Consider the following 25469-nt stretch of genomic DNA (forward strand, 5'->3'; position numbering starts at 1 on the left):
ACTGTAATGTTTTATAAAATGTATTCCTTCCTCCCATACCTCCTCAAAATTTATTTCTTCAAAGAACTGATAACTCAATACCTGACAATTAGATCCACCGTGATATAACTTATGTCTAAAGTGACTTAACTAATACAATTCCAAAGTGCCATTAGCAGAGATCACACAGAATGTAACATGGTACTTTCAATGCTATCTTCTGGAAGAACAGTTAGGTCTCCAAAGCATGGGACTTCAAACAGGCCATTTAAACAGGCAGATTATCAATGACTAACATACTCAATGGGAGGCCTATAGGTCAAGATATTCAGTGACTAAGTGGCCTACGTACACCTTGCAAGTTTTCTGTAAGATATTTTCAAATTTCTTACAGATTTTTTCAAATATCAAATGTAAGAGAAAGCCTATCTTAAAAGTCTCTTAGGTATTTTCAATGGTTTCTGAATTATCTGTAGGAAGCTCTGACTTGTATAGAGTTTGATGTATGTATCCACCACTAAATCCAAATCGTGTTTTATATCAAAATTTATGTTAAGCAAAGCCAAGTTACTTGAACTTTGGTCTGTCAAAGTGTTCCTCGGGTATGCTTTGCAACGTTTTCACCCATTTTCATAGCATTCATTCTCAACCTTCATCACAGGAAGAATGCATAGGACCTTCAGCAATGCATAAACATTAGGAAAAAACTTGATGTCTGGCAGATGAAGGGCTTCATAAATAGTGGATGGAAGTTCTATATCTTTCCCTTTGTGTTTCCACTTGATTCTCCAACAATGCAGCTCAGCAGACAGCGTGTCAGGATTATGTAAACCACTTCTGTACATGTCAGCATGATGCTCCTCTGATGTATTGAATTTGAGCTGTCCCATGACAGAGGGTACTAGAGATAAGCATTTAAGAGCTTTGAGGTGCTGTTCTGAGAATATTTCTTTCAGTTTCTGAATAATGTGTTCCACTGTTGGAACACTTAGAGTTTCTTTATAGTAACTCTCAGAGGTTAGCTGAGATTCCAGGTTACTGTGCTGAGCTCTGCGAAATTTCCCTGGGAGTTTCTTCTGAATATCAAGTTTAGTTGCCAAATTTGTGGCTTCCTCAAACCAAAACTCATGATAAACTTCGATATTTTCCATCACTTCATTTAGTGAATGCAGCACTACAGTCAAACTACTGGCTGCAAAGAAGACATCGGAGGTTTGCCCCTGAAGATTTTTCCCAAAGGCTCTTGTGAAAGATAGAACTTTTTTTTTTTTTTTTTTTAAGGGTACGCGGGCCTCTCACTGTCGTGGTCTCCTCCGTTGCGGAGCACAGGCTCCGTACGCGCAGGCCCAGCGGCCACGGCTCGCGGGCCCAGCCGCTCCGCGGAATGTGGGATCTTCCCGGACCGGGGCACGAACCCACGTCCCCTGCATCGGCAGGCGGACTCCCAACAACTGCGCCACCAGGGAAGCCCTAGAACATTTTTAAGAACAACAATGGTAACGATGAAATCAAAATCTGTTACCGCACTACAGAGGACAAATGCTCGGCCAGCTATACAGTTATTCCATTTAACATTTGTGTCACTCTTTATACCATCTAAACATAAAACCAGTGCTTGTACGAGGTCCACTAAGATTTCAAAAGCATCATGCTTGCCTGTCCACTGAGAATGGCAAATTTCCTTCAGTTCTCTGTCCCTTTCTGCGTTGTTCCGAAAGAGGACAGAAATTACATTGTCAAGTTCTAAAAGCAATTGTGGTGATGGATGGAAGAAAGAACAAACTTCCCCAATTGTTCCTAATGTGACAGATACTCCCATAACAGGCACTGATTTTACCAACCACATATTTAAGGTACAGGAAGAGCACAGTGTGTAGATAGCTTGGGGGTATTTCTCTAAAAGTCTAGAAGCAACAACTATCTTTGGAAGCAAATCCACTGGACACAATGTAAGCCTGGCCACGACAGTACTCCATGTTTAATCCCCACTTCTCAGTTATCGTAGTGTGATATTTCACAGCCAAATTTTCTGCATCAGCTGCATAAGGCAGGAAGCCCACAAATTCCTCTCTCAGGTTGTGAGCTTCGTCAACAAACCTCACCAACACAGGCAGGTGCTCTTCCCCTGCTATGTCCACCACATCGTCAGTGATGATGGAAAAGAAGTGAGAGCCTCTCACTTCCCTGAGGGTTTCTTCTTGAGTGCAGCCCTCCCTGATCTCTAGCATCCGTTTCTGCTGTGTTTTCGAACAGAACAGTGTGTTAGCTGCTGTTGTCTCAAAGCGCTTTATCAGAACCTCTTCACCAGAATGGATCCCGCACTCCAGCAGTGCTTGAAAGTTATCAGGAGTAAACAGACCTTCTGGGATTTCATCAGCTTCACGTCCATCCAGACATGAAGACATGTTTTCCCATAAGAATCAAAATTTCAAATAAAGATTTTAAGTATTCTTTGTTTTCCTTCTCTTCAAGGGTTAAAGGTAAAATGTCTTCATCCTTCTCTTCACCCCCTTCTTCTGCACTGGGGTTCTGAGCATTGCTGTTGTTTATTTCCTTATGTTTTGGTTCCTGTTCAGAAGTTTCATCAGGTTTTTTTTTTTTCTGTTTCAGTGTCCTGATTTCATCTTCACTCAATGCTTTTATTCGTTTTCTGTGTCTCCTGTGTGGATTATTCAAATGGCTGGTAAGATCAAATATTGTTGGTATTGCATTATCTAGAAGAACTGTCCTTTAAGGGCTAGTTCTACAGATCAAAGAAGTCTCAAAGTGTATGGCACACAATCGATAATGTTTATTTAGTTGATCAGGTATTTTATCTTCTAAGTCTGCTCTCCTGCACTTCTCCACTTCTGGCATCTGGCTGGATCACGCGGGAACCTGAAAAAGGCCAGGTCCGACTGCGTGCTCTTCCGCGTGCAGCTGGGGATCCGCGCAGAGGTTCGGCACCGCCGTCTGCCCGCCGGCCGGCACAGCCCTCCCCTCCCCACCTGCTTAGGTCAGCCAGCCAACCCCTTGGGCTGGGGAGGGGAGCTGGGCCCGCCCCCCCCCCCCCCCCCCGGCTCGTGAGGGCCGGCGCGCCGGGGGGAGGGGCGGGCCGAAATCATTTTAATATTTGATTATTGAGTAAGCCTGTCAAGGTTTGCTGTGACTCGAGACTGCTATTTATCATATCTCTTATTCAACTACCCACCAATCATCCAACAAAAAAACTCCAGAGGTTTTAACATTAAAAACAGATTATCTCTAAAATTCAGTTTAAATTCTATCTAAAATTTTGTCTAAAAGGGAACTTATTGTGTGAACATTTATGTATGATTTTCATTGTGGTTCAATTTCCAAGGAGGATTTACTGCTTTTCCCACTCTGATATCCTTTGTGCTTTAGAGAAGAAAGAGCTGAATTGCCCAGTTTGATACATTGCAGCTTCCCCCATTTGTTTATACCAGACATTTTTCCAACAGCATTCTCTAAATTTATGATATCATTTGTCTACTGTATTCCCATGGCATCTAAATTGCGGTTCTGCTTTTTGTAAAATCAGATTTTGTGTGTGTTGTGTGTGTGCGTGAGAGACAGGGAGGGAGAAAGAGAGAGAGTGAAAGAGGGAGGGAAATTGGAGGAGAGAGAGAAGACTAGAGAGAGGAGAGGAAAAGTCTTTTATTACAGCAGAAAAAACTATTTTATTATATAATTTTTCTTGTTTTGGGTAGAAACTGATTTGTAAAAAAAGTTCATATTTTTATATGCATGTTCATCCCTCTTTTTTCTGTGTGTATAAATGGACTATTATGCTTTGAGGTTAAAGCAAACATTTAACTCCGTTTTCATATGTTTCTGTGTTAGGCTGTGGGCAAAAGAAGTCTGCCGCAAAAATTTTGTGGTGCTTAGTAAATATAAATTTGATACAGCCAGGAGTGATGTAATGTGGTAGGTCAGAAACCCCATTCATCTTAAGACCCCAACTGCTTCAACAGAAGTCAGCACTTCTCACACTTTCTACTCATCCCACAAGCCTCCACAGACTTCTTGTAACCTACAATGATCTCCATCAAAATAGAAAAATAGAGAGAAGATGTTTTAAAAACTATTTCTTTTAGAGAAATAGAGTGCCCACTGTCACAACTGAACAGTGTCTGGAGGACTGTTGTTCATTGTGCTTTTTGGTATATAACCTTTAAAAATTGTGAATTATTGTACACCTATAATTTATATAATATTATACATCACATATACACATATGTATATATGTACACACACACACACTATAGAGGGAGCTGCATAAAATAAAAAAGATATAATGAGATTACTGAAACAGTGCTGGGGTTCTCATTAGGCGAACGACTTAGCTCACCTCATTCACACTCCAAAGATTTCTGTTGCCTCCACCAGGTAATGGATCTAAACTTTACATCTTTCCTTCTCACTACTAGAAAAAATCCTTTCCAGCACATTTTGAAGACCAGACTCCTAGTGTGAGAAGTAATAATGAAAACTTAAAAGGTTATCTAAAGTCATTTGTGACAAAGTTTACAGTTTCTCTATTCTCTACATTTCAGTTGTTATTAAATGGTGACTGTATTTGTACAATATAGCCATTATTTATTTTAATAAACATCAAATGTTCTTTCTAAAATATATTTCTAAAAGTAAGTAGAACAAATAATAATTTAGTAGATTGTCTCACAAAATTTAATCTGCCTTCCGTAACAAACAGATATTTTCATGAGTCTCAGGAAAGACCCAAGGACACCTAATAGGTATTTTACATTTTTGTTTCTAAATAAATCTTTTATTGAAAATATCAGAGAGAGAGAGAGAGAGAGAGAGAGAGAAGAATCACAAATTATAAGTGTAAACCCATGTAATCAATACTCAGATCAAGAAATAGAGCACTAATCAAGTGTCCCAGAAGTCCTACTTTTCTCCGTCTTAGTGATTATTGCCACCAAATTAACTATTATCCTTATTTCTATTACCACCAATTTATTTTTACAAATTTTTGACCTTTCTATAAATGGAATCATACAGTATATACCTTTCTGTGCCTGGCTTCTTTAGTCCATCACCTTGTTTATGAGATTGATTCATACTCTTCTGTGTAGAAACAGTTTATTTTTCATTGCAGCATAGTATTCCATTGTATGAATATTTCACCATTTATTCATCCATTCAACTATTGATGCTATCAATCAATCAATAATCTATTCTTACCATCCTGGATAGGATTTGAAGTGCAATGTCAAATACAAATGCTAATAGTGGGCAATCTTTGCTCATCCATTCCCAAAGTTAGGCGTAAGTTTTCAATATTTCACACTTAAGTATCATTTTTGTGATAGTTTTTTTAAAATAAATATTCTTTGTCAGTTTAAGGTAATTCCCTTTATTGGTTTGCATTTTTCAGTAAATTTTTTTTGTTACAGAAAATCCTTTTATTCCCAGTTTGCATAGAGGGTTATTTTTTTCCTGCTGTGGTCTTACATTTTATCAAAAAATTTTTACATCTTTTGAGACCTGTAGTGATGTTCCTTGTTTCATTCTTGATATATGTTATTTGTGACTTCTCTGCTTTTCCTTGTTTAGTCTTACTAGGAGACCAATATCAATTCATTGGTCTTTCCAAGTAATCAACTTTTCAACTTATTGATTTTTCTCTTGCATGTATGTTTCTTATTTATCTTTGTCCTTTTATTGTTTATTATCTTTATTACTACTAATTTTACTCTTATCTTTATTTTTTCTTCTTTACTCTTTCTTGAGTTTAATTTGGTATCTTTTCTTATTTCTTGAGAGGAATACCTAAACAATTGATATTCAGGCTTTTTGCTTTCCTAAGATATGAATTTAAGTTATAGATTTCCCTCTAAGCACAGTGATAGCTAAATTACATGTCTCAAAATATTATATTTCAGTTATTATTCAGTTCAAGTATTTTACTATACATTATAATCTCATCTTCAACTTGTTATGTAGAAGCATGTTGCTTAATTTCTAGATGTTTGAGGATTTTTTTATCTTTTAGTTATTGATTTCTACCTTTATTCCACTAAGATCAAACAATACATTTAAACTGTTGGAGTCCTTTTAAATTTGTTGAGTTTGGCTTTTTGGCCACAGATACGGTCTATTTTTGTAAATGTTCCATATATACTAGCCAAAACTGTGTATGCTGTCATTTTTTGGTGCATTTTAACAAAACAATGTTTCTACTTTGCTAATGGTGCTGTTCAGATTATCTATAGCCTTACTAATTTTCTGGATGTTTGTTTTATCAATTATCCAAAAGATGTGTGAAATTCTGCCTCTCTGATTGTGGATTTGTATATTCCTCATTTTAAACCTGTCAGTTTTACTTTACGTATTGTGAAGCTGTATTAGTAGGTCTATAAAAAAGAATTTTTATATCTTTCTAGTGGATGGACCCTTTTATTATTGTTAAAGATTTCTTTCATTTCTAGGAATGTTTCTTGCCTTAAAGTAGATCTTATGTGACGTTAGTATAGCAAAATCAGTTTTCTCTTGGTATGTGTTTGTATAGCATATCTTTCTGAGTCCTTTTATATATAAGATGTGTTTCTTTCTCATAAGAAGCATATAATTAGGTTTTCTTAAAAATATTTTAATCATATGACAATCTTTACCTTTTAACTAGAATATTCAGACCGTTTATATTTTAATTTAGTTGCTGATACATTTGGGTTTATATCCACTATATTATTAATAGTTGTTTTATTTGTCTCACTTGTTTTATGTTCCTTTGGTCCAATCTTTGCCAAGATGCCAGGCCTTTTTGCCCTGTGTCAGTCAGTCATTGCCTTTGACTTCCTCTTGGGGTCAGGAGCATAACCTCCAGGGGAAGCTGGTTCCCTTTTGGTTAAGGACAATTCTTCAGATAAGGGAAGCTGTGAGCCATTAGCAGCAAACACTCAGAACAGCTGGAGTGCAGGTACGCTGGCCAGCTAGAGGGGATCTGGGCAGGGCACCATCAGTATTGTTTACTAATTTTACTTAATATTCCACTTTTTTCCATTTTCACACCTGAGGGCTATATATTCTTCTACTTTTAGTACTTTTAGTGATTCCTGTAAAGATTGCAAGAGAGTTCCTTGACTCATTCAGGTCTAATATTGTTTTGTCCAACATAGTAGCCACTGCACGTGGCTACTGAGCACTTATAGTGTGGTTTGAGTTGAGATTTGCTGTAAGTATACAATACTGAATATTGAAGATTTAGTACAAAAAAGAATGTAAAATATCTCATTAATATTTTAAAAATTGATTATATGTTGAAATTTTCATAATTTTGGTGAGATAAAATACATTAAAATTGATGTTAACAATTTCATTTTACTTTTTCTAATGTGACTACTAGAAAATTTTAAATTATGTAAGTGGCTTGCATTATATTTCAATGGGACTACTCTGTTTGATATAAATTGGTGCTTTTCCTACTTCCCAAGCAATACTACAATGTTAAAATCCTTTTTACTCATTCTCACACTTGTTATTGTTGCATACATTTTTTTTTTTTTTTTTTTGCGGTACGTGGGCCTCTCACTGTTGTGGCCTCTCCCGTTGCGGAGCACAGGCTCCGGATGCGCAGGCTCAGCGGCCATGGCGCACGGGTCCAGCCGCTCCACGGCATGTGGGATCTTCCCGGACCGGGGCACGAACCCGTGTCCCCTGCATCGGCAAGCGGACTCTCAACCTCTGCGTCACCAGGGAAGCCCTTTTGTTTTTTTTAAAGTAGAATGCACAAAGCAAAACAAGGAATGTTTACTAAATTGCATTGTAAGGTAAAAATTCACTGGTTATGGAAACAGCAATAAGGATCATAAAATATCATTGCTATTTTTTTTAAAGATATGGAGGAACTTTATTTTTTAATTAATTAATTATTTATTTTTTTAGGCTGTGTCACGCAGCTTGTGGGATCTTAGTTCCCCAACCAGGGATGGAATCCTGGCCCTTGGCAGTGAAAGCGTGGAGTCCTAACCACTGGACTACAAGGGAATTCCCTCATTGCTATTTTTTATATGGTCAATATTTATTTATATTTGCCCTCATTTTTATTTATCTTTCCATTGGTCTCCATTCCTTCTGCATTTCCTTATTCCTTCTAGGATGATTTTTTCTTCTGCCTGAAGAATTCTCTTTAGTATTTACTTTATTTCAGTTTTGCTGTTGACAAACTCAGTTTTGGTTTGTTTGGAAATAGTTTTTCTCTCTCTCTCTTAAATCAGATATCGAAAAACTCGTATCTTTTATTTCTTTTTACCTCCATGCATTTGGGAGAAGAAGAAAGTGTCAATTAACCTCTTGTGGCCTAACAGACTCATGAACTTTTATACATTTTAGAATACGGTGATGTCAATTTAATACCATTCCCTGGACAACAAGTTATGAAATAAGCCAATCAGAATTACAAACACTTTAGAGGTTAAAGGTTACTTTTTATAATATATAACCATTGCTGAAGTTCATCTATTGTAAAAATTTTCTTTATTAGAATTAAATTTAACATGGACATTATGATGCAAAATAATAACTGCTTTTCTATAGCTGCAGTGAGAGAGGATACATCTTTCTTTTTAAACCTTTCTGGTATTTCTTCACAAACATTAGAAAGGTCTAAAGGTCTGCAGTTTCAAGGCTAAGTGCTCTCATTTTACTAATTAGCACTAAGATATCAAAGCTAACCTGAGGAAACAAAAACTGACAATAAGGAAAGGGAAAACAACTATCATAACCGGGAGAAGATGGAACATGTAATTAGATCAGAAATATGACGTAATCAGGGCCAGTGAAACATGAGGATAAGCCTTCTGTCAGTAATCTGGGAGAAGTTTCTCTTCAGAGTATTCTTATCTCCTCTTAAAATTGTCTTGTTTGCATATAGCATTTGTAACTACCCTGGATATCTTGCTAAGCTGACACTGATGATTTCCTTGTGGAAAGGTGCAAAATACCTGGGGTCCTTGATAACACTGTTGAAATACTTAATCAACCAAGCATGAAGGCTGTCCTACTTATTAAATAAACAAAAGGTGAAAAAAAAGATGTCCTTGTTCTTTAAAGCTGACTTAAGGGGCTTCTGTTACCAGCCCAAATATCCAATGAAATGACATCATAAGCGAAAAAGAAAAAGCAAATAAACAAAAAGGAGTAAACCCAGTGAAACTACTGGCAAAGGAAATGAGACAACACTTGAATAAATCAGGCCCTACTCTTCCCTCAGCAAGGGTTCAGTGTGCACTGAGGTAATTTACAGTTAGTGCTGAAAGCCATACTGTTTTTGTGATTGCACTGGATTAACATCATCTTGCCTTGTGAACTAATATGTAAGTTTGGATTCTCGTTGAGAATGTGTAATTTCTGGTTTGATTTGGACTAAGGTGATGCTTTAATTTGCTTAAAAAGAATAGCTAACTTTTACTACCTGCAGTGCTTGAATGGTACTTTGTTTTCTGGGCATTGAATCAGATTTCTTTTTCCAGTTTTTATTGCTTGTATAGGATTACAGATTTGTTTTCAAATTGATACTTTATGAATTCGTTTTCTTGTTAACGTTTGCCAAATCTCCTCCAGTAGCATATTGGCCCCAAAAATTTCAACCTTTGAAGACATAAGGTCAAAATTCCCAGAAAACACTAAATGAATTATAGTGTGGTATGAAATAAATAGTTAATGTAAACTAATTTTTGAGATTCTAAAAGTTGAGGATTTGGGGCTCCAGATCATGATGTATCAGCTACTGTCAGCGTTTCAGTTAGATGCATGTGTCAGAGACAGATAAATAAAGGGAACTCCTCTGAGCATATAAAACTACGTTCTAGGATTTTATAATTCACTTCTATGTGTCTCACGATGGTGTTTTCTGTTCTGGTCCTGAATCTCCAGAAAAATGTCACTGGAGAAAATTCAGAATGGGGTGCAAGGGTGCCCCTTCCTACGTCCTGTAGCCCCTGTGTCTAGTTCTCCCCACTGTCTCAGTTCCAGATATTTCCTGGCATAGCTGATACTTTCTCCTCATTTTTTTCCCCCTATAGCAACAACCCTCTGTCCCTTGGGGGTTTATGATCTATTGAGAGAATCTTATGAAAATCATGAGATGCATATACAAAAATCTTGCTGTGTAAATTCAGAGACACCCAGTTATAAGCCCCTATTACAAGACTATAGCCCAGTTTCTGATATGACGTACAAATTTATGTCAATTAGAACTTACTGTAAATTAAATAAATCATCTATGCATTTAGTAAATATTTAGTGAGGACCTACATATACTGCTCTTGGTGCTAGAAATATCGTGATGAGGAAGAAAAACTCCCTGCCCTCATAGGGTTTATATCCTAGTGAGAAGAGAGACAGATAACTATAAGCAGATAAAACAAAAGAATGTATAATATAAAATTAGGTAAGTGTAATGAAGAAATAACAAAGTATGGTAAGAGGGTAAAGAGTGACAGCATGCTATGAAGAAAACTACATCAAAATAAAACAAATGCAAAAATTTGCATTTCTTTAATGATTTTTAAACTATTTTTTCTAAACCTTTGTTATAATATCTTTATATCAATAATATTGGGAATATAAGATGTAGGAATCATAAAATCTTTCATTAAAGTTCTTTCTATGGTTACTTAAATAAATTGATTTAAAAAAAAGAAATGATGGGTAAAATTAGTATGCCTTCTTTGGAAAATCAGAAGTAACCAAAGAAGAATTTTTGCTAGATTTTACTCAGTAAAACTTCATGGAAAATTCAGTGAGCTCTTGCTAAAAGTCTTCTTAGCTTACTGTACTTCTGGCTTCTGTAAAGTTAGAGATCATCTAAAAGCTGGAAGACGCTCGGTTTCCACAAATGAAACCAAATGGAAATGGTGGTAGAAGCATATTATCCTCCCACAGACCTTCTGAGAAAGGCAATGAAGTTAGGTTTTATTTAATGCAGATGTACTATCACTAATTTTCTGTCTGAAGACGTACTTGACAGTGGTCTTACATCCACATATACACAGATGTATAACATTAACATATTTAACCCAGCTGACCACAGAACACTTGTGTAGCCTTTAGAAGTGGCAGAAATACTGAGGAAATTCATAGTCAATTCTTCCATAGTAAAAAAAATCTCCATTGCTCTTTTGGCCACAGAGGAAGGATTTGCAAGCACACTTGTCTGCAATTTCAGGCAGTGGAATATGCTCTCTTATTATTGCACAGTCTGAAATGCGACAAAATATTTCACCTTTTCATGCCATGCCAGTTGGAAAAAAGTTTTTTTAATGGGAAAACCACCGCCTAAGTCATTGCCAAAAGTGATGCAAATGAACTCTAAAGGATTCTGCAGGGTGACTGGAACTTCTGGTTACTAAAGTAAATGGAGATAGACCTGACCCTAGTTTTACTGTATCAATTAATCTAAGGGAAGGATTTTCTTTTTTATTCATGGCAAGGAGTATATGCTTTTAGAACCCATGGTGCATTTTTTAGGATGTCCTCAATGGTGGTCAACTTTTTCCCTTTGAAAGAACACACTTTTTTTTTTTTTTTTTTTAAAGAGACAATAAAAAATCATTGGCAGGGCTTCCCTGGTGGCACAGTGGTTGAGAGTCCGCCTGCCGATGCAGGGGACACGGGTTCGTGCCCCGGTCTGGGAAGATCCCACATGCCGTGGAGCGGCTGGGCCCGTGCACCATGGCCGCTGAGCCTGCGCGTCCGGAGCCTGTGCTCCGCAACGGGAGAGGCCACAACAGTGAGAGGCCCGCGAACCACACACACACAAAAAAAAAAATCATTGGCAGCTAGCTGATTTTGTGAAGGAGGATGGATGATCAGGTTGGGCCACTTTTTTTCTTTTATAAAAACCAGAAGAGACTATAAAATAAAGAGGCTAATTCTCTAGTGTAGCTGGGGCTGCTGTTACCAGGAAAGAGCTGCTGCAGTATTTCAAACAATGTGAGCATTATTAGAAGAGTCCCTGAGGGAAATCTTTGAAAGATGACATTTAGTAGAGTGCAAACATTTCAATATACATCATAATCACCCCTCAGGTAAAAAGGATAACGTGGAATAAAGTAAATTTAGCATGACACCATGGGGAGAAAGGTGAGAATAGAGGCAATATTCCTGACCAGGGTGTTAAGAAAAGCATGCCTTAGATGTTGCCCTTGAAGAATGTGTAAGATTTAGATGTACAGAAAAGGATGTGTATTCCATCCCATGGATGGAAAAAGAAGCAGAGAAATGCAAGGGACATTAGCTAGGGAGTAGGTCAATTTGACTGAAGTAATGTTTTCATGTAGAAAAGAAGCAGGCAAAAAGTGCCATTAGGTATATTGTGTTAGATTTGGACTTGGGTGCCAGGCTCTCAAGGAGTTCTGATTGATATTATGGTCAATGGAGAGTCACTAAAGGTTTTTGAGTAGAATCACAGTGTAGAGAAAGTAGGATATTAAGAAGATCCATCTGGTAGTGGAATGGATTGGAGGAGGAGACTGGAGAGGAGGCGGCCAGGCGTGGACTTTAATGGCAGAAGAGATGTGATGTGATAAAAATCTCCCTTGTGATGGCTATCATGTGCTGTTAAGTGGGAAAACATGATGAAAATACACATTTCTCACCCGCAAAATGTCAGAACATTCAACTGAAGCATGTATTTTAGAATAATGCATTAGGAAATATAAACTCAGTAAATTTCCTATAATTTATAGTGGGAATACCTTAATTCTGCTGTCAGGCAATCACAGCAGAGATTTAAAAAATCTTGGTATGCTCCAAATATTCTTTGTAAAAAAAAAAAATTAAAAATTTCACATTGCACTTTATTATTTTTTATCAAATACTAAAGATGGTTTCTTAACTAGTACTTATTAACAGTTGCAAGGCATCATGCTCAAAGTTGTGAAGGAGAAAAGGTGAAACATAAGTAGAAATTGCCTTTAGGGAACTGACTGTCTAGAAGCGGAGGTGACCGACACCAGCTAAGGAGAATGCATGGGCTAAGGTGCTGAGTTCCAGCTAGAAAGAAAATGCTAAACAGGCAGGAGAGATCATATGAAGCTATTTAGCGAAGATTTGTTTCGGAAATGGCCCTTGAGCTTGGCCTGGGAAAATGTGTGAGACTGGCCATGAAGGTCTGGAGAGGGGAAGAATATTGCTTTGCATTATTCTTTTTATTTACTGTTTGTTGAAAGATACAAAAATCCTGGGAATATTTTGGCAGGGGAAAAAAACCCTTTTTTGGCTGTACAAATATGTCATTCTATTTCATTACATCGGGAATATTGCTTTAAGATAAAAATTTTAGTATAGTTTGTACTGCTAAGAAAAGGAATTAAAGGTCTCCTAAAATATAAAAGATAAATGAAATAATATGTCTCCTAAAGTGGTAACAAAGCACAGAGGTTAAAATCATGAACCCTGGAGGCAAATGGCTGGGGTTCAAATCCTAGCTCTAACCCTTACCAGCTGTGTGACTTTGAGTAAATGATTGAACTTCTTATGTCTGTCTTAGTTTCCCTATCTATAAAAAGGGGGCTAGAGTAATGTCTACCTTGTAAAATATTTTGAGATTAAATTACACACACACACACACATGCACATATATATATATATATATAAGGGGCTGGGATTTGATTATATAAGGGGCTGGAATTTTATTTTACCCTACTTAAAAGCTAATAAATTACACTGTTATTTTTTTCATGGATGTTGGCAAAACATATCAAACTCCTGGGTCAGAGACAAAGGACTTCACTACTGATGGTCAGCAAGCAGCACGAGTATCAGGTCTGCATGTAGAGGATCCAGGTAGACGTTATGCACACAGGGGGTTTATGTTGTAGCCAGGGAACACTAAGCTTGGGAAATCCACCTGTTTCACAGCAGCTAGTAAGTGGGCCTGCTCTTGGTCCTAATGGGAGACATTATCTCATTCCTCAGTGTTACTTGCTGCAAATACAACCCTGAGAAATGGCTTGGGTAATGGGCTATTAAGGCCTTGCGTTACTGGCATACCTAGCAAGGCGTATAGGGGCATGAGATACTCATGAAAGACCATCCCCCTCAACTGTGTAAACACTTAAGAACAGTGCTGTGCACATATTAAAGACTCTTGATAAAGAACGAGGACCTACCGTAAAGCACAGGAATCTATATCTATATATATCTATATACCTATGTCTATATACATATATATGAATCATTTTTCTGTACACCTGAAACTAACACAACATTGTAAGTCAACTATTTCAATAAAAAAATAAATTAAAAAGGACTCAGTGATGAGGCTATGGGGAGGGGGAAGGGTAAACGGTGACAAAGCGATAAAGAGGCATGGACATATATACACTACCAAACGTAAGGTAGATAGCTAGTGGGAAGTAGCCGCATAGCACAGGGAGATCAGCTCGGTGCTTTGTGACCGCCTGGAGGGGTGGGATAGGGAGGGTGGGAGGGAGGGAGATGCAAGCGGGAAGAGATATGGGAATATATGTATATATATAACTGATTCATTTTGTTGTGAAGCTGAAACTAACATACCATTGTAAAGCAATTATACTCCAATAAAGATGTTAAAAAAAAAAAAAGGACTCAGTGAATATACACTATTATCTTTACTGCAGAATAGTCTATGTGGTCTAAAATGTAGTTCTTTGAAAGCACAACTATTGTGAAATAAACTTTAACTTAAGGTTTGAGTATTGCAATATTTAATATATATTCAGGTAAAAAGAATTACAGAGACTCTACTCAGTGACCTGTGGTGACCTCAATGCGAAGGAAATCTAAAAAACAGTGGATATACATATACGTATAACTGATTCACTTTGCTGAACAGCAGAAACTAACACAACATTGTAAAGCAACTATACTCCAATAAAAAAAAGAATTACAGAGAAATGTGTTTATATTGACAGATATTTCTCAGAGATATACTTGGAGAAATTTGAAATTTTGTTTTGGATCAGTAGCCCTTAACTGCTTTGGGTTCATTAGTCATTTTGACAGAAGTTTAAACACTCTGTCAATATTTTATTAATTAACCCAAAGTATAACAATTAGAATGTAAAAATGATCCTAATTAATGTTACGATAGCTTCCTGTGAGGGAGCCAGAGGCTGTTACCACCTTTTATGCACAACAAATTATGTCTGGGGCTTTTTCTTTTGATTATTATGATGCTTAGGGCTTTAGATTTTTGGACCATTTCACAAACGTTTGTACATATGTAGATATGGAAAATCATCAGGGAAAAATTAAAACAATTTTTTTTGACTACAATAGGACAAAGACATATTTCGAACAAATATTTGGAAAGAAAAAGAAAGTCAAGGATCATTTAGGAAAGATGAAAGACAGGAAAAGAATAGCAAGTATATATAATCTTGGTAAAGGAGTACTTTTGAAATGTTGAGTGTTTCAGCTATTAAATGTCAGAAAGGGATGATATAGGGAGATATTAAAAGAAAAGACAACTCAAAGTTAAAAACTGTAAGTAAAAAAGAATATTAAAATGCTTCTTAGGGGGACCCTGATTTTTTTAAAAGAAAATTTGAAGTGGAAAAGAAAGGGAAAGTCTATTTGTACAAACTTTGATGAAAAAATTGATAATATTAACAACAAGTAGAAACTCTGGATAGATTTCATCTCAGAAAAAGAAAAAAAGATTGAGGAATAGGTTGAAGGAATTAATTTGGCAGACCAGAAGAGACTATAAGTACTGCAGGCTACCTTCAACGGGGTCAACTACAGTTTGCCTCTAGTCTGCTCTCTGGTTTCAGTGCTTTCTTGCTGTTAAATTTCAGTGGCTTCTATGGGGTCTGTAGCACACTACATTTTCAACTGACTCATCATTAACACTATTTGGAAGGCTTGTACTGGAACTCAGAATCCTGAGAAACATGCCCAGATTGAGTTTGTCCTGCTGGCTGAGCTATAGGAGACAGTCCATGAGTGTAATGTCACAGAGGTTGTTTTTTTTAAGGAACTCTGAGTTGGGTTTCTAAGGTTCCATTATGTAACTAAGTAAAAAACTCTATTTACTGTTTCCATGTACACTTGGGAGGTATTATAAGCACCAAACTAGAGAACTGAACATGCAAATCATGGGGTTACATCCATGGTTCAGTGAGGTTTTACTCAGTACTTGTACTTTCTTCCAGTTTTCTTTTTAGTGCCATTCTGTTTGAATTAGCTGAGCCATGAGTGACAATGAGCTTGGTATAGTCGGTTTTTAAAAACAGTATCATGAATCAATAGACAAAACAAATGTTTTTATGAGAGTGGGCATGCCATTGAATGCCCATTTACTAGGTGCCTGGTAGTCTCTGGGTGAGATACTTCTTATTATGTTTGTTTACTTATTTTTGGATGCATTGGACAAGATGGGCCTATGTATTTTAAAAAAATTTTATTTGCACTCTCAATAGTCTGAAGGATAAACAAAACGCAAAATGATGAACAAAAAAGGTTTCTCATATAAGGAGGCCCAGACTAAATTAATTCAAAACAGAGAAATTATGGGGTCTGTGCGTGTGTGACTGTGTGTGTGTGGAGGGGCGCATGGTTTCTGTGCATGCCCTTATGCCTAACCACAATTGCCTAGGCATTTCTCATGCATTTGTATCCTCTCTCACATTAGCATCTTAGAAGGCATATATTCACAACTTTTAGGGTACCTTGTGTTGTATTCATCCCTCAGGCCACAGCTGTCTAGATCAGAACTGGACAATAGACCCCCAATTTATGCCAGTTTTTCTCTTCCTTTCAAGAATTGAACTGGGTCACTAAGAAGCTGATAGTGAGATAACGTTAAATGGACCCCATTTAACTAAATGGACATAAACTAAAGACCCCATAAACTAAATGGACATATTAGAGTGAGGGCTGGTGTAGATTCCATGACATGCAAGCCAGAGCAGTTGGAGAGTTTGAAACCATGAGTAGGATTTGAAACCATGAAGATTAAGACTAAGAACATCCAAGGCACAAGGTCCAGCTTTGGCAAAGGCCATGGAACTCCTAAACAGTCATTATCAGAAAATATGATCACTTGGAGAATTTCATTGCATGCTATTTTATTGTGGCCTGGCACAAAGAAACCCACAACTGATGGGAAATACCTTGGCATTCCACAGTCCCCCAAATTATACACAATAGTGACTGTATCTATATAGAGGCACAAACTAAAATATTTTGGTGAAGAGTTCTTCCTGGAACCCATGAAGAGAACAATAGCAATAACAGAAAATTTTACCTATGCAAATGAGTAATGATTCTTTTTTTGAGTGTGGATGAATTCTTTAGCACTTTAAAAAGATGTATTCACAAACGAATGAAACTAGACCACTGTCTTACACCATACACATAAAATTAACTCCTAATGGATTGAAGTGTTGAATGTAAGACCTAAAGCTATAAAACTCCTAGAAGAAACCATAGGTGGTAAGCCACTTGATATCAGTCTCAGTGATGAAGTTTTGGATCTGACTCCAAAAGCAATGGTAACAAAAGCAAAAATAAACAAGTGGGACTATATCAAACTAAAAAGCTTCTGTACAGCAAAGAGAACTATCAACAAAATGAAAAGACAATCTACTGAATGGGAGAAAATATTTGCAAATCATATATCTGTTAAGGGGTTAATATCCCAAATATATAAAGAACTCATACAACTCAACAACAACAAAACAAACACCTGATGGAAAAATGGGCAGAGGATCTAAAAAGACATTTTTGCAAAGAAGATGTACAGATGGCTGAGAGGCACATGTAAATATGTTCAACATTGTTAATTAATAGGGAAATGCATATTAAAACCACAGTGAGCTATTATCTCATACCTGTTAGAAGGGTTGTTATCAAAAGACAAGAAATAACAAGTGTTGGCAAGGATGTGGAGAAAAGGGGACACTTGCACACTGTTGGTGGGAATGTGAAGTGGTGCAGCCACTATGGAAAACAGTATGGAGGTTCCTCAAAAAATTAAAAATAGATCTACCATACGACCCAGCAATTCCACTTCTGGATATTTATCTGAAGAAAACTAAAACACTAATTTAAAAATATATATGCACTCCTATGTTCATTGCAGTATTATCTACAGTAACCAAGATAAGGAAAGAACCTAAGTGTCCATCAATGGATGAATGGGTAAATAAGATGTCACATATATCTACACATTATATATATATAATATGTATATATATATGAATGCTACTCAGCCATAAAAAAGAATGAAATCATGCCCTTTGCAACAACATGGATGGAACTTGGGGGAATTACACTAAATGGAATAAGTCAGAGAAAGACAAATACTGCATCATTTCACTTATATGTGGAATCTAAAAAACAAATCAAAACAAAATCAAAATCATAGGTACAGAGAACAAAATGGTAGTTGCCAGAGGGGAGGGGTGTTTGGGGGTGGACAAAACAGGTGAACGGGGTCAAGTGTTATAAAATAAATGTCATGGGGATGTAATGTACAGCATGGCCACTGCAGTCAGTAATATCATAGAGCATACCAAGCAAGTTGCCAAGGGCTTCCCTGGTGGTGCAGTGGTTGAGAGTCCGCCTGCTGAAGCAGGGGACACGGGTTCGTGCCCCGGTCCGGGAGGATCCCACATGCCGCGGAGCGGCTGGGCCCGTGAGCCATGGCCGCTGAGCCTGCGCGTCTGGAGCCTGTGCTCCGCAACGGGAGGGGCCACAACAATGAGAGGCCCGCGTACCGCAAAAAAAAAAAAAAAAAAAAAGAAAGTTGCCAAGAAAGGAAATCCTAAAAGTTAAATTTGTATGGTGACAGATGGGAACTAGACTTTTTGTGGTGATCATTTTACTGTATATCCAAATACTGAATCATTATGTTGTACACCTGAAACCAATATAATGTTATATGCCAATTATACCTCAATAAAATTTTTCTAAAAAGATTTATTCTTGACCTCTTCTTCCCACCCCCATCCTCCATATCTGCTCTGGGTTTGGAGTAAATTATATAGCAGCGCTGGAGTACTTAAGCTTAAACTCCTCCTGCAAGTATTATACATTTTTATGAGCGAATTCTCATCTGGAGAGCTGTCCTTTGGGACTATGTCTGTGAACATGTTTTAGCCTTTAAGTACAATAGTGCTTGCAAAAGCCTAGGCATCTCAGTCAAAAGGGAAAGCTCTCAGATGTTTGAACATGACTGATGACGCTCGAGCTGAAGGGTTCGCCTAATTATTTCACCCAAAAAATACAAGTTTGGGACGTTATTAACATCATACGTGCTAAGTGGGTGGATGATGGACTCAGCTGTATTCACCATCATAATTGCTCTGTAATTGATAAAAGGTCAGTTTAACAAAAATTATTGAGTAACTATTGTGTTCTAGGCATATTCTAGAGGTTAGAGATAGATAAATCAGACATAGGAAAGGCAATAGAAATCTGCTACTAATAAATACAATAAATGTTATCCATTCAAGAATGGAAGTGCAGACAAACTACGGAGGTGGTGAAATTGTTATTCTGATGGGGATGGGGTGGGGGAGGGGCAGCCAGGCTTCCCAGAGGGGTGAGTGGTGAGCACTTTGCAGCTGGGAGCCCATCAAACAGAAAAGGAAGGGAAGTACTCCAGACAGGGAAGCAGCAGGTATGAGGTGGTACAACGGCATGCGGTGTGCCAGAAAGTAGTTCAGAGTTGTTACAGCAAGAAGTGCCTGTGTGTCTGGGATGGGAGGCGGGTTGAGGGCTCGAAAGGAAGGAGATGAGGCTGAGACCCAGCAAGGAGCGTGCTGGGAGGACCTGGCGTGATGGGCCAAGGGGCTCAGGCTTTGTTCTGTAGTCTGAGTGGTGGGAAATTACTGCAAGATTTAAGCAGAAGAGTGGGTGGTCACACTAGAGGTTAGCAGTATCTCTGAGGCAGATTGGGTCCACTTGTCAAAATACTAGAGGCAAGAAGGTAGCTTGGTTGGTGAGGACACTGCCCTTAAAATTAGGGGTGGAAAACTATAGCGCTTGGGCCCAAACTGACTCACCACCTCTTTTTAATGGGCCCAGGAGGTAAAAAAGATTTTTACAAATAAACATTTTCAATCGACTTGATGATAAGTAACACTAACCTTGAACCCCAATTAAGCAAAATTTATCTCCCTGAATTCTATTTTTCTCATTAGTAGATCTACATTACATTTTTTTCTCAATAATTATATTTTTAATTTATTCAGTAAAAAGTTGGAGAAATTTGTTTTCTCTTTTGTTATATAAGCACATAGATAATATCCTCAGCTTTTCCTCTTGGCCCACAAAGCCTAGAATGTTTACTTTCTGGTTCTTTACAGAACGAGTTGACCAGCTCCTGGTCTAAATGAGAAATAATGAGGATAGTATGAAAGGACAGGAGGAAACGGACCTCATAGTGAGGCCCATTCGGGTGTGAGTCCCTGTAAGAGGATGTTAATTTTCTGACTATGCATTTATTTGGAAAACACAGGGGTGTAACAAATATGTTTTTGCCATGTAGACAAAACAATAAGTTGTCTAAATTGATCATTTTCATCAGCTGTAGTATCATTAAGACTTAAGATCATTAATGTGCATTTTAAAAAGGGCTTTATATCGTCTTTATCAAGTTAAATCAGGTAAATAGAACTCCTCTATACATACTGGCATTTTTTTTACATACCATCATGTAGATAAGTGCATAATTTCTTATTTTTTTTTAAATGCTATTAAAAAAAAATACAAGATAGTGCTCATGCTTTAAAAAAAAATCCCAACAGGAGAAAAAGATACACAGTAAAAAGTGAACTTCCATTTCACTTTAGTCTGCTAGTTCCTCAGTTTGGCAGTCCTCTCCAGAGGCAATTTACTTTGCCAGTTTCTTATACTTCATACCCATACATATGTAACGTGTATATGCATACAGTGCCATTTTCTTTTAGTCACACAGTAACGCACTCTACATACTGTACTGTATCTTCCTTTCGCCGGTTAATATAACCTGGAGTTGATTTCATATCATTTCATATCAATCTTTATAGCTCTCCCTTATTAAGAGCTCCACAGTATTCTGACGCATGGATGCTATAATAACTGTGTACAAACATCTCTATGCATGTAGTACAGGGTTTCTATAAGAAAAATTTCTAGAAGTAGAATTTCAGAGAAGGGGATATTTATAATTTAAACTGACAAATATTGTCAAATTGACTTTCAAAAGTTGAACTAATTTACACCATCTCAACTATATATCATAGTGTATATTTTCTTATCTCTTGGTCAAAATAGGGTAATAGCCAACTCTTAAATCTTTTCCAGACTGATAGATGAAAAAACAAATCATTCCCTTATAATCTTTAAGTACATTTCTCATATGATCATGAAGTTGAACATCTTTTCATGTGTTTAAAGGTCATTTCCTTTTCTTTGAATTGCCTGTTCATGTTCTTGGCTTATTCTTCTATTGGGATCATGTTCTGTTTTAAAAATAATACAATTCTTGAAAGTACTTTGTTAGGGAAAGAAATCCTATTCAAGCCAAATTTCATAGATGGAAAAAAAAACCCTTATTATTCAAAGATTTCAATTACTTTACCAGAAAACAAGAATTGCCCAACTTAGCTTACTTTTACACCACATCCTGTGAGAGAGCCACACAAATCCATGTGATCTATAATCAATATTTTTTGTGACCATATCTCCCTATTGAATAATCAGTTACTGGCCCAAAGTCTAAATGAACAAGTTCAGGGACGCAGATCCAGGGTAAAGAAAAAATAAAGTAAAATCCTTTTAATGTAACAGAGCCAATCCCAAGAGGACTGGAATAGTAATCAGAAGAGAAGAAACAACTAGCAATTTTAATTCATGCAGAATAGCTGAAAATTATGCAAAAAATACATTTGAAAGAAGAATGGAATTTGGAATTAAAATACACACACACTTTTATTTGAGTAAATTTTGAAGTCAACTCTCATATTGCCTAGGAAAAAGATGCTCACCAAACAACAAGCTGTTGCTTTGGCTCAAAAAAACCTGTTTCAAATGAGACAGAGGCTTAATGATCAGACTGCTTTTCTTGGGACTTGTATTCTCTGCCCATGTATAAAATTTCATGAGGTTTAACACATAGGCTAAAATCCAAAGTAAAGTTTCTCAGAGGTACGGGTTTGAGCTCAGCACTCTCGTGCTTCTTTCTGTCAATAAGTTGTTGAAAATTACAGATATCTATACGTGTACTCCCATAGACACAGAACCAGTAATGGACACCCAGGAACACGAGGGCGTTGAACTAAAAGACCTCAGGAGTCTGTGCTTACAATGAGGAGGCCCCTTAAGGAAAGCTCAGTCCAAGCTCTGCCATGTGTCCCCTCAGGGCAGTTAGCCACAGTCTTCAAAAACTTTCTTCCTACAGAAAAAGGAAGCTAAGTACACTCTCAGGTATCTTTCTTGAGGGATCGTGGATGTCAAACACATGTCATCACTCAAGGAGTATTGCTATAAATCAAGTTAAAGCCTTGGCAAGAATTTCCTATTTTTATCAGTGGTATTCAACTAGCAACCCTTAAGAATGAAAACAAAACTAGAGGCAGCCTAGGGGCATATTTATTGCGACTTTCTTTCTCTGAGACTTTCTCTGCTAAGGCAGGCTTTGTTGTGGACACCTTCTGATGTTTTCAGTTAAGAATAGGACTGGTAATATTCCATTGTAATGAGGTGGATAGACCTAGAGTCTGTCATACAGAGTGAAGTAAGTCAGAAAGACAAATACCGTATGCTAACACATATATATGGAATTTAAGAAAAAAAAATGTCATGAAGAACCTAGGGGTAAGACAGAAATAAAGACGCAGACGTACTAGAGAATGGACTTGAGGATATGGGGAAGGGGAAGGGTGAGCTGTGACAAAGCGAGAGAGGCATGGACATATATACACTACCAAATGTAAGGTAGATAGCTAGTGGGAAGCAGCCGCGTAGCACAGGAAGATGAGCTCGGTGCTTTGTGACCACCTAGAGGGTTGGGATAGGGAGGGTGGGAAGGAGGGAGACGCAAGAGGGAAGAGATATGGGAACATATGTATATGTATAACTGATTCACTTTGTTATAAAGCAGAAACTAACACACCATTGTAAAGCAATTATACCCCAATAAAGATGTTAAAAAAAAACTTAAATGATATTAACATACACGTTTATATTGTTTGAATTTTTGCTTTTGATATTTTCTGGAGTACTTTTTTATTGAATGAAAAATTCTTTAAATTCTATACTGCTTTACAATTTACAGAATTTTACACACATGGTTTCATTTAATCCCATAGTATGGATTTTTCTGGAGTGATTTAAACTATTCTTAAATGTTCAATTAAAGTGGTTAAAAGAGAAAATCTTGTATCAAAGCAAAAATCACCTGTCTTGCTATCCCCATTCCATTTTCCTCCCTGCAATTTTTTCTTATCTGTTAAAATCTGATTTGTCACTCTTCTGCTTTAAACTTTCCTTTCTGTGGTTCCCACTGCTTTTAGGGAAAAGCTCAAATGCCTTAACAGGGCTTCCAAGATTCCCCATGATCTGGCGTTTCTCTTTACCACTTCCTTATTCTCGTCACCAGCCCCAAAGAGAAGTGAAGGAGTCATGGTTAAGAGCATGGATCTGGAGATAGAACACTTGATTGTGGTACCTGGTTCTTTTCGTTCCATCTCTGTGACCTTGAGCAAGTTATTCAAATTCTCTGTGCCTCAACTTTCTCATTTGCACTTTGAGATAATAACTGAACCTACTTCATGAGGCTGTTGTGAGGATTAAATGAGGTAACATGTGAAAGGAACTTAAAACAAGGTCTGACATACAGTAAGTACTAAGTAAATATTTGCTATTGTAATTTTTATTTCAATTATTTTAAGATGCTATACCCTCTGCTTCCAGATCTCTGTACCGCTTTTCTTTCTTCCTAGAACTTTCTCTCTTTCATTCTTATCATTATTTCTATAATTTTCACTCCTTTTTATTAGTCTGAGTTCACAAGAGAAACAGAACCAGTATATATGTATTGATTGGCTCACCTGATTATGGAGGCTGGCAAGTCCCAAGATCTGCAGGATGAGTCAGCATACTGGAGGCCCAGAAGAGCTGATGTTTAGTTCTAGTCTGAGTTCAGAGGCCTAACCCCCAGGAGAGCTATTCACTCTGTATTTCTGGATTTTATCCTTCAGCACTGGGTATAGTCTATGGCTATGAAAATTGTGGTACAATTATTTTAAATTTTTTAATCAAAAAGATATCATGGAGCTTCTCTGGTGGCGCAGTGGTTGAGAGTCCGCCTGCCGATGCAGGGGACAAGGGTTCGTCCCCCGGTCCGGGAGGATCCCACGTGCCCCGGAGCGGCTGTGCCCGTGAGCCATGGCCGCTGAGCCTGCGCGTCCGGAGCCTGTGCTCCGCAACGGGAGAGGCCACAGCAGTGAGAGGCCCGCGTACCGCAAAAAAAAAAAAAAAAAAATTCTCTCTTCAAAAAACTTACTGCGGGGCTTCCCTGGTGGCACAGCCGTTGAGAGTCCGCCTGACGGTGCAGGGGACGCGGGCTCATGCCCCGGTCCGGGAAGATCCCACATGCCGCGGAGCGGCTGGGCCCGTGAGCCATGGCCGCTGCGCCTGCGCATCCGGAGCTTGTGCTCCGCAATGGGAGAGGCCACAACAGTGAGAGGCCCGCGTACCGCAGGAAAAAAAAAAAAAAAAAATCATGAATTGCTCCAAATTTGATTTTCAGAAACCTTATTTTCTATTTTAAAGATGAAAGAAACTAAGGGTTAGACAAGCTAGGTGACTTGTTCAAGGCCATAATACTTCTAGTAAAGATGACACCAGGACATAGCTAGATTCCCATGACATAGCCCATGCTCATTTCTCCACCTCACCTCGGTATGGAAAGATGACCAGCTTATACCAGGTCAGATTAATGGCCATGGCCTCAATAGCTTTCTGTTCTAGTGTTTCCAAAGTTCAAAATGGTCAGAATCAACTAGAGGGCTGTTTAAAACACAGATTTCTGGCCCCCCCTTCCTCACACACAGAGTTTTTGATTCTGTAGGTCTAGATTAGACCTGAGAATTTCTGTCAGTAAGTTCCCAGGTGATGCCGACGCTGCTGGTTGGAGGCCATTTTCACTTTGCTACTTGAACCAGTTTTACTGGCTAATCTTTCTCGGTGAGGCGGGTGAAAGACGACAGGCTGGGCTTGCTACTCTACTGTGTTTTTACTAAGTTCTGCCACCCGTCTAAGCATGCATGTGGAACTACTTTCTCTATGATTGTATCCTTGGTGCAGTTCAGCTTTCGGCTATTTATTTAATTTTTAAAAATCTTTTGGGGCTTCCCTGGTGGCGCAGTGGTTGAGGGTCCGCCTGCCGCTGAGGGGGACGCGGGTTCGTGCCCCGGTCCGGGAAGATCCCACATGCCGCGGAGTGGCTGGGCCCGTGAGCCATGGCCGCTGAGCCTACGCGT

The 25469-nt window shown here is 37.9% G+C and overlaps 1 pseudogene; it reads right to left on the reverse strand.

The window, feature by feature from the left end:
* Positions 1 to 420: 420 nt before the first annotated feature.
* LOC132424465 (52 kDa repressor of the inhibitor of the protein kinase pseudogene) lies at positions 421 to 24933 on the reverse strand (annotated as a pseudogene).
* Positions 24934 to 25469: the final 536 nt, after the last annotated feature.

Source organism: Delphinus delphis, chromosome 4 (genome assembly GCF_949987515.2).
Source record: "Delphinus delphis chromosome 4, mDelDel1.2, whole genome shotgun sequence".
Classification (NCBI taxonomy): domain Eukaryota; kingdom Metazoa; phylum Chordata; class Mammalia; order Artiodactyla; family Delphinidae; genus Delphinus; species Delphinus delphis.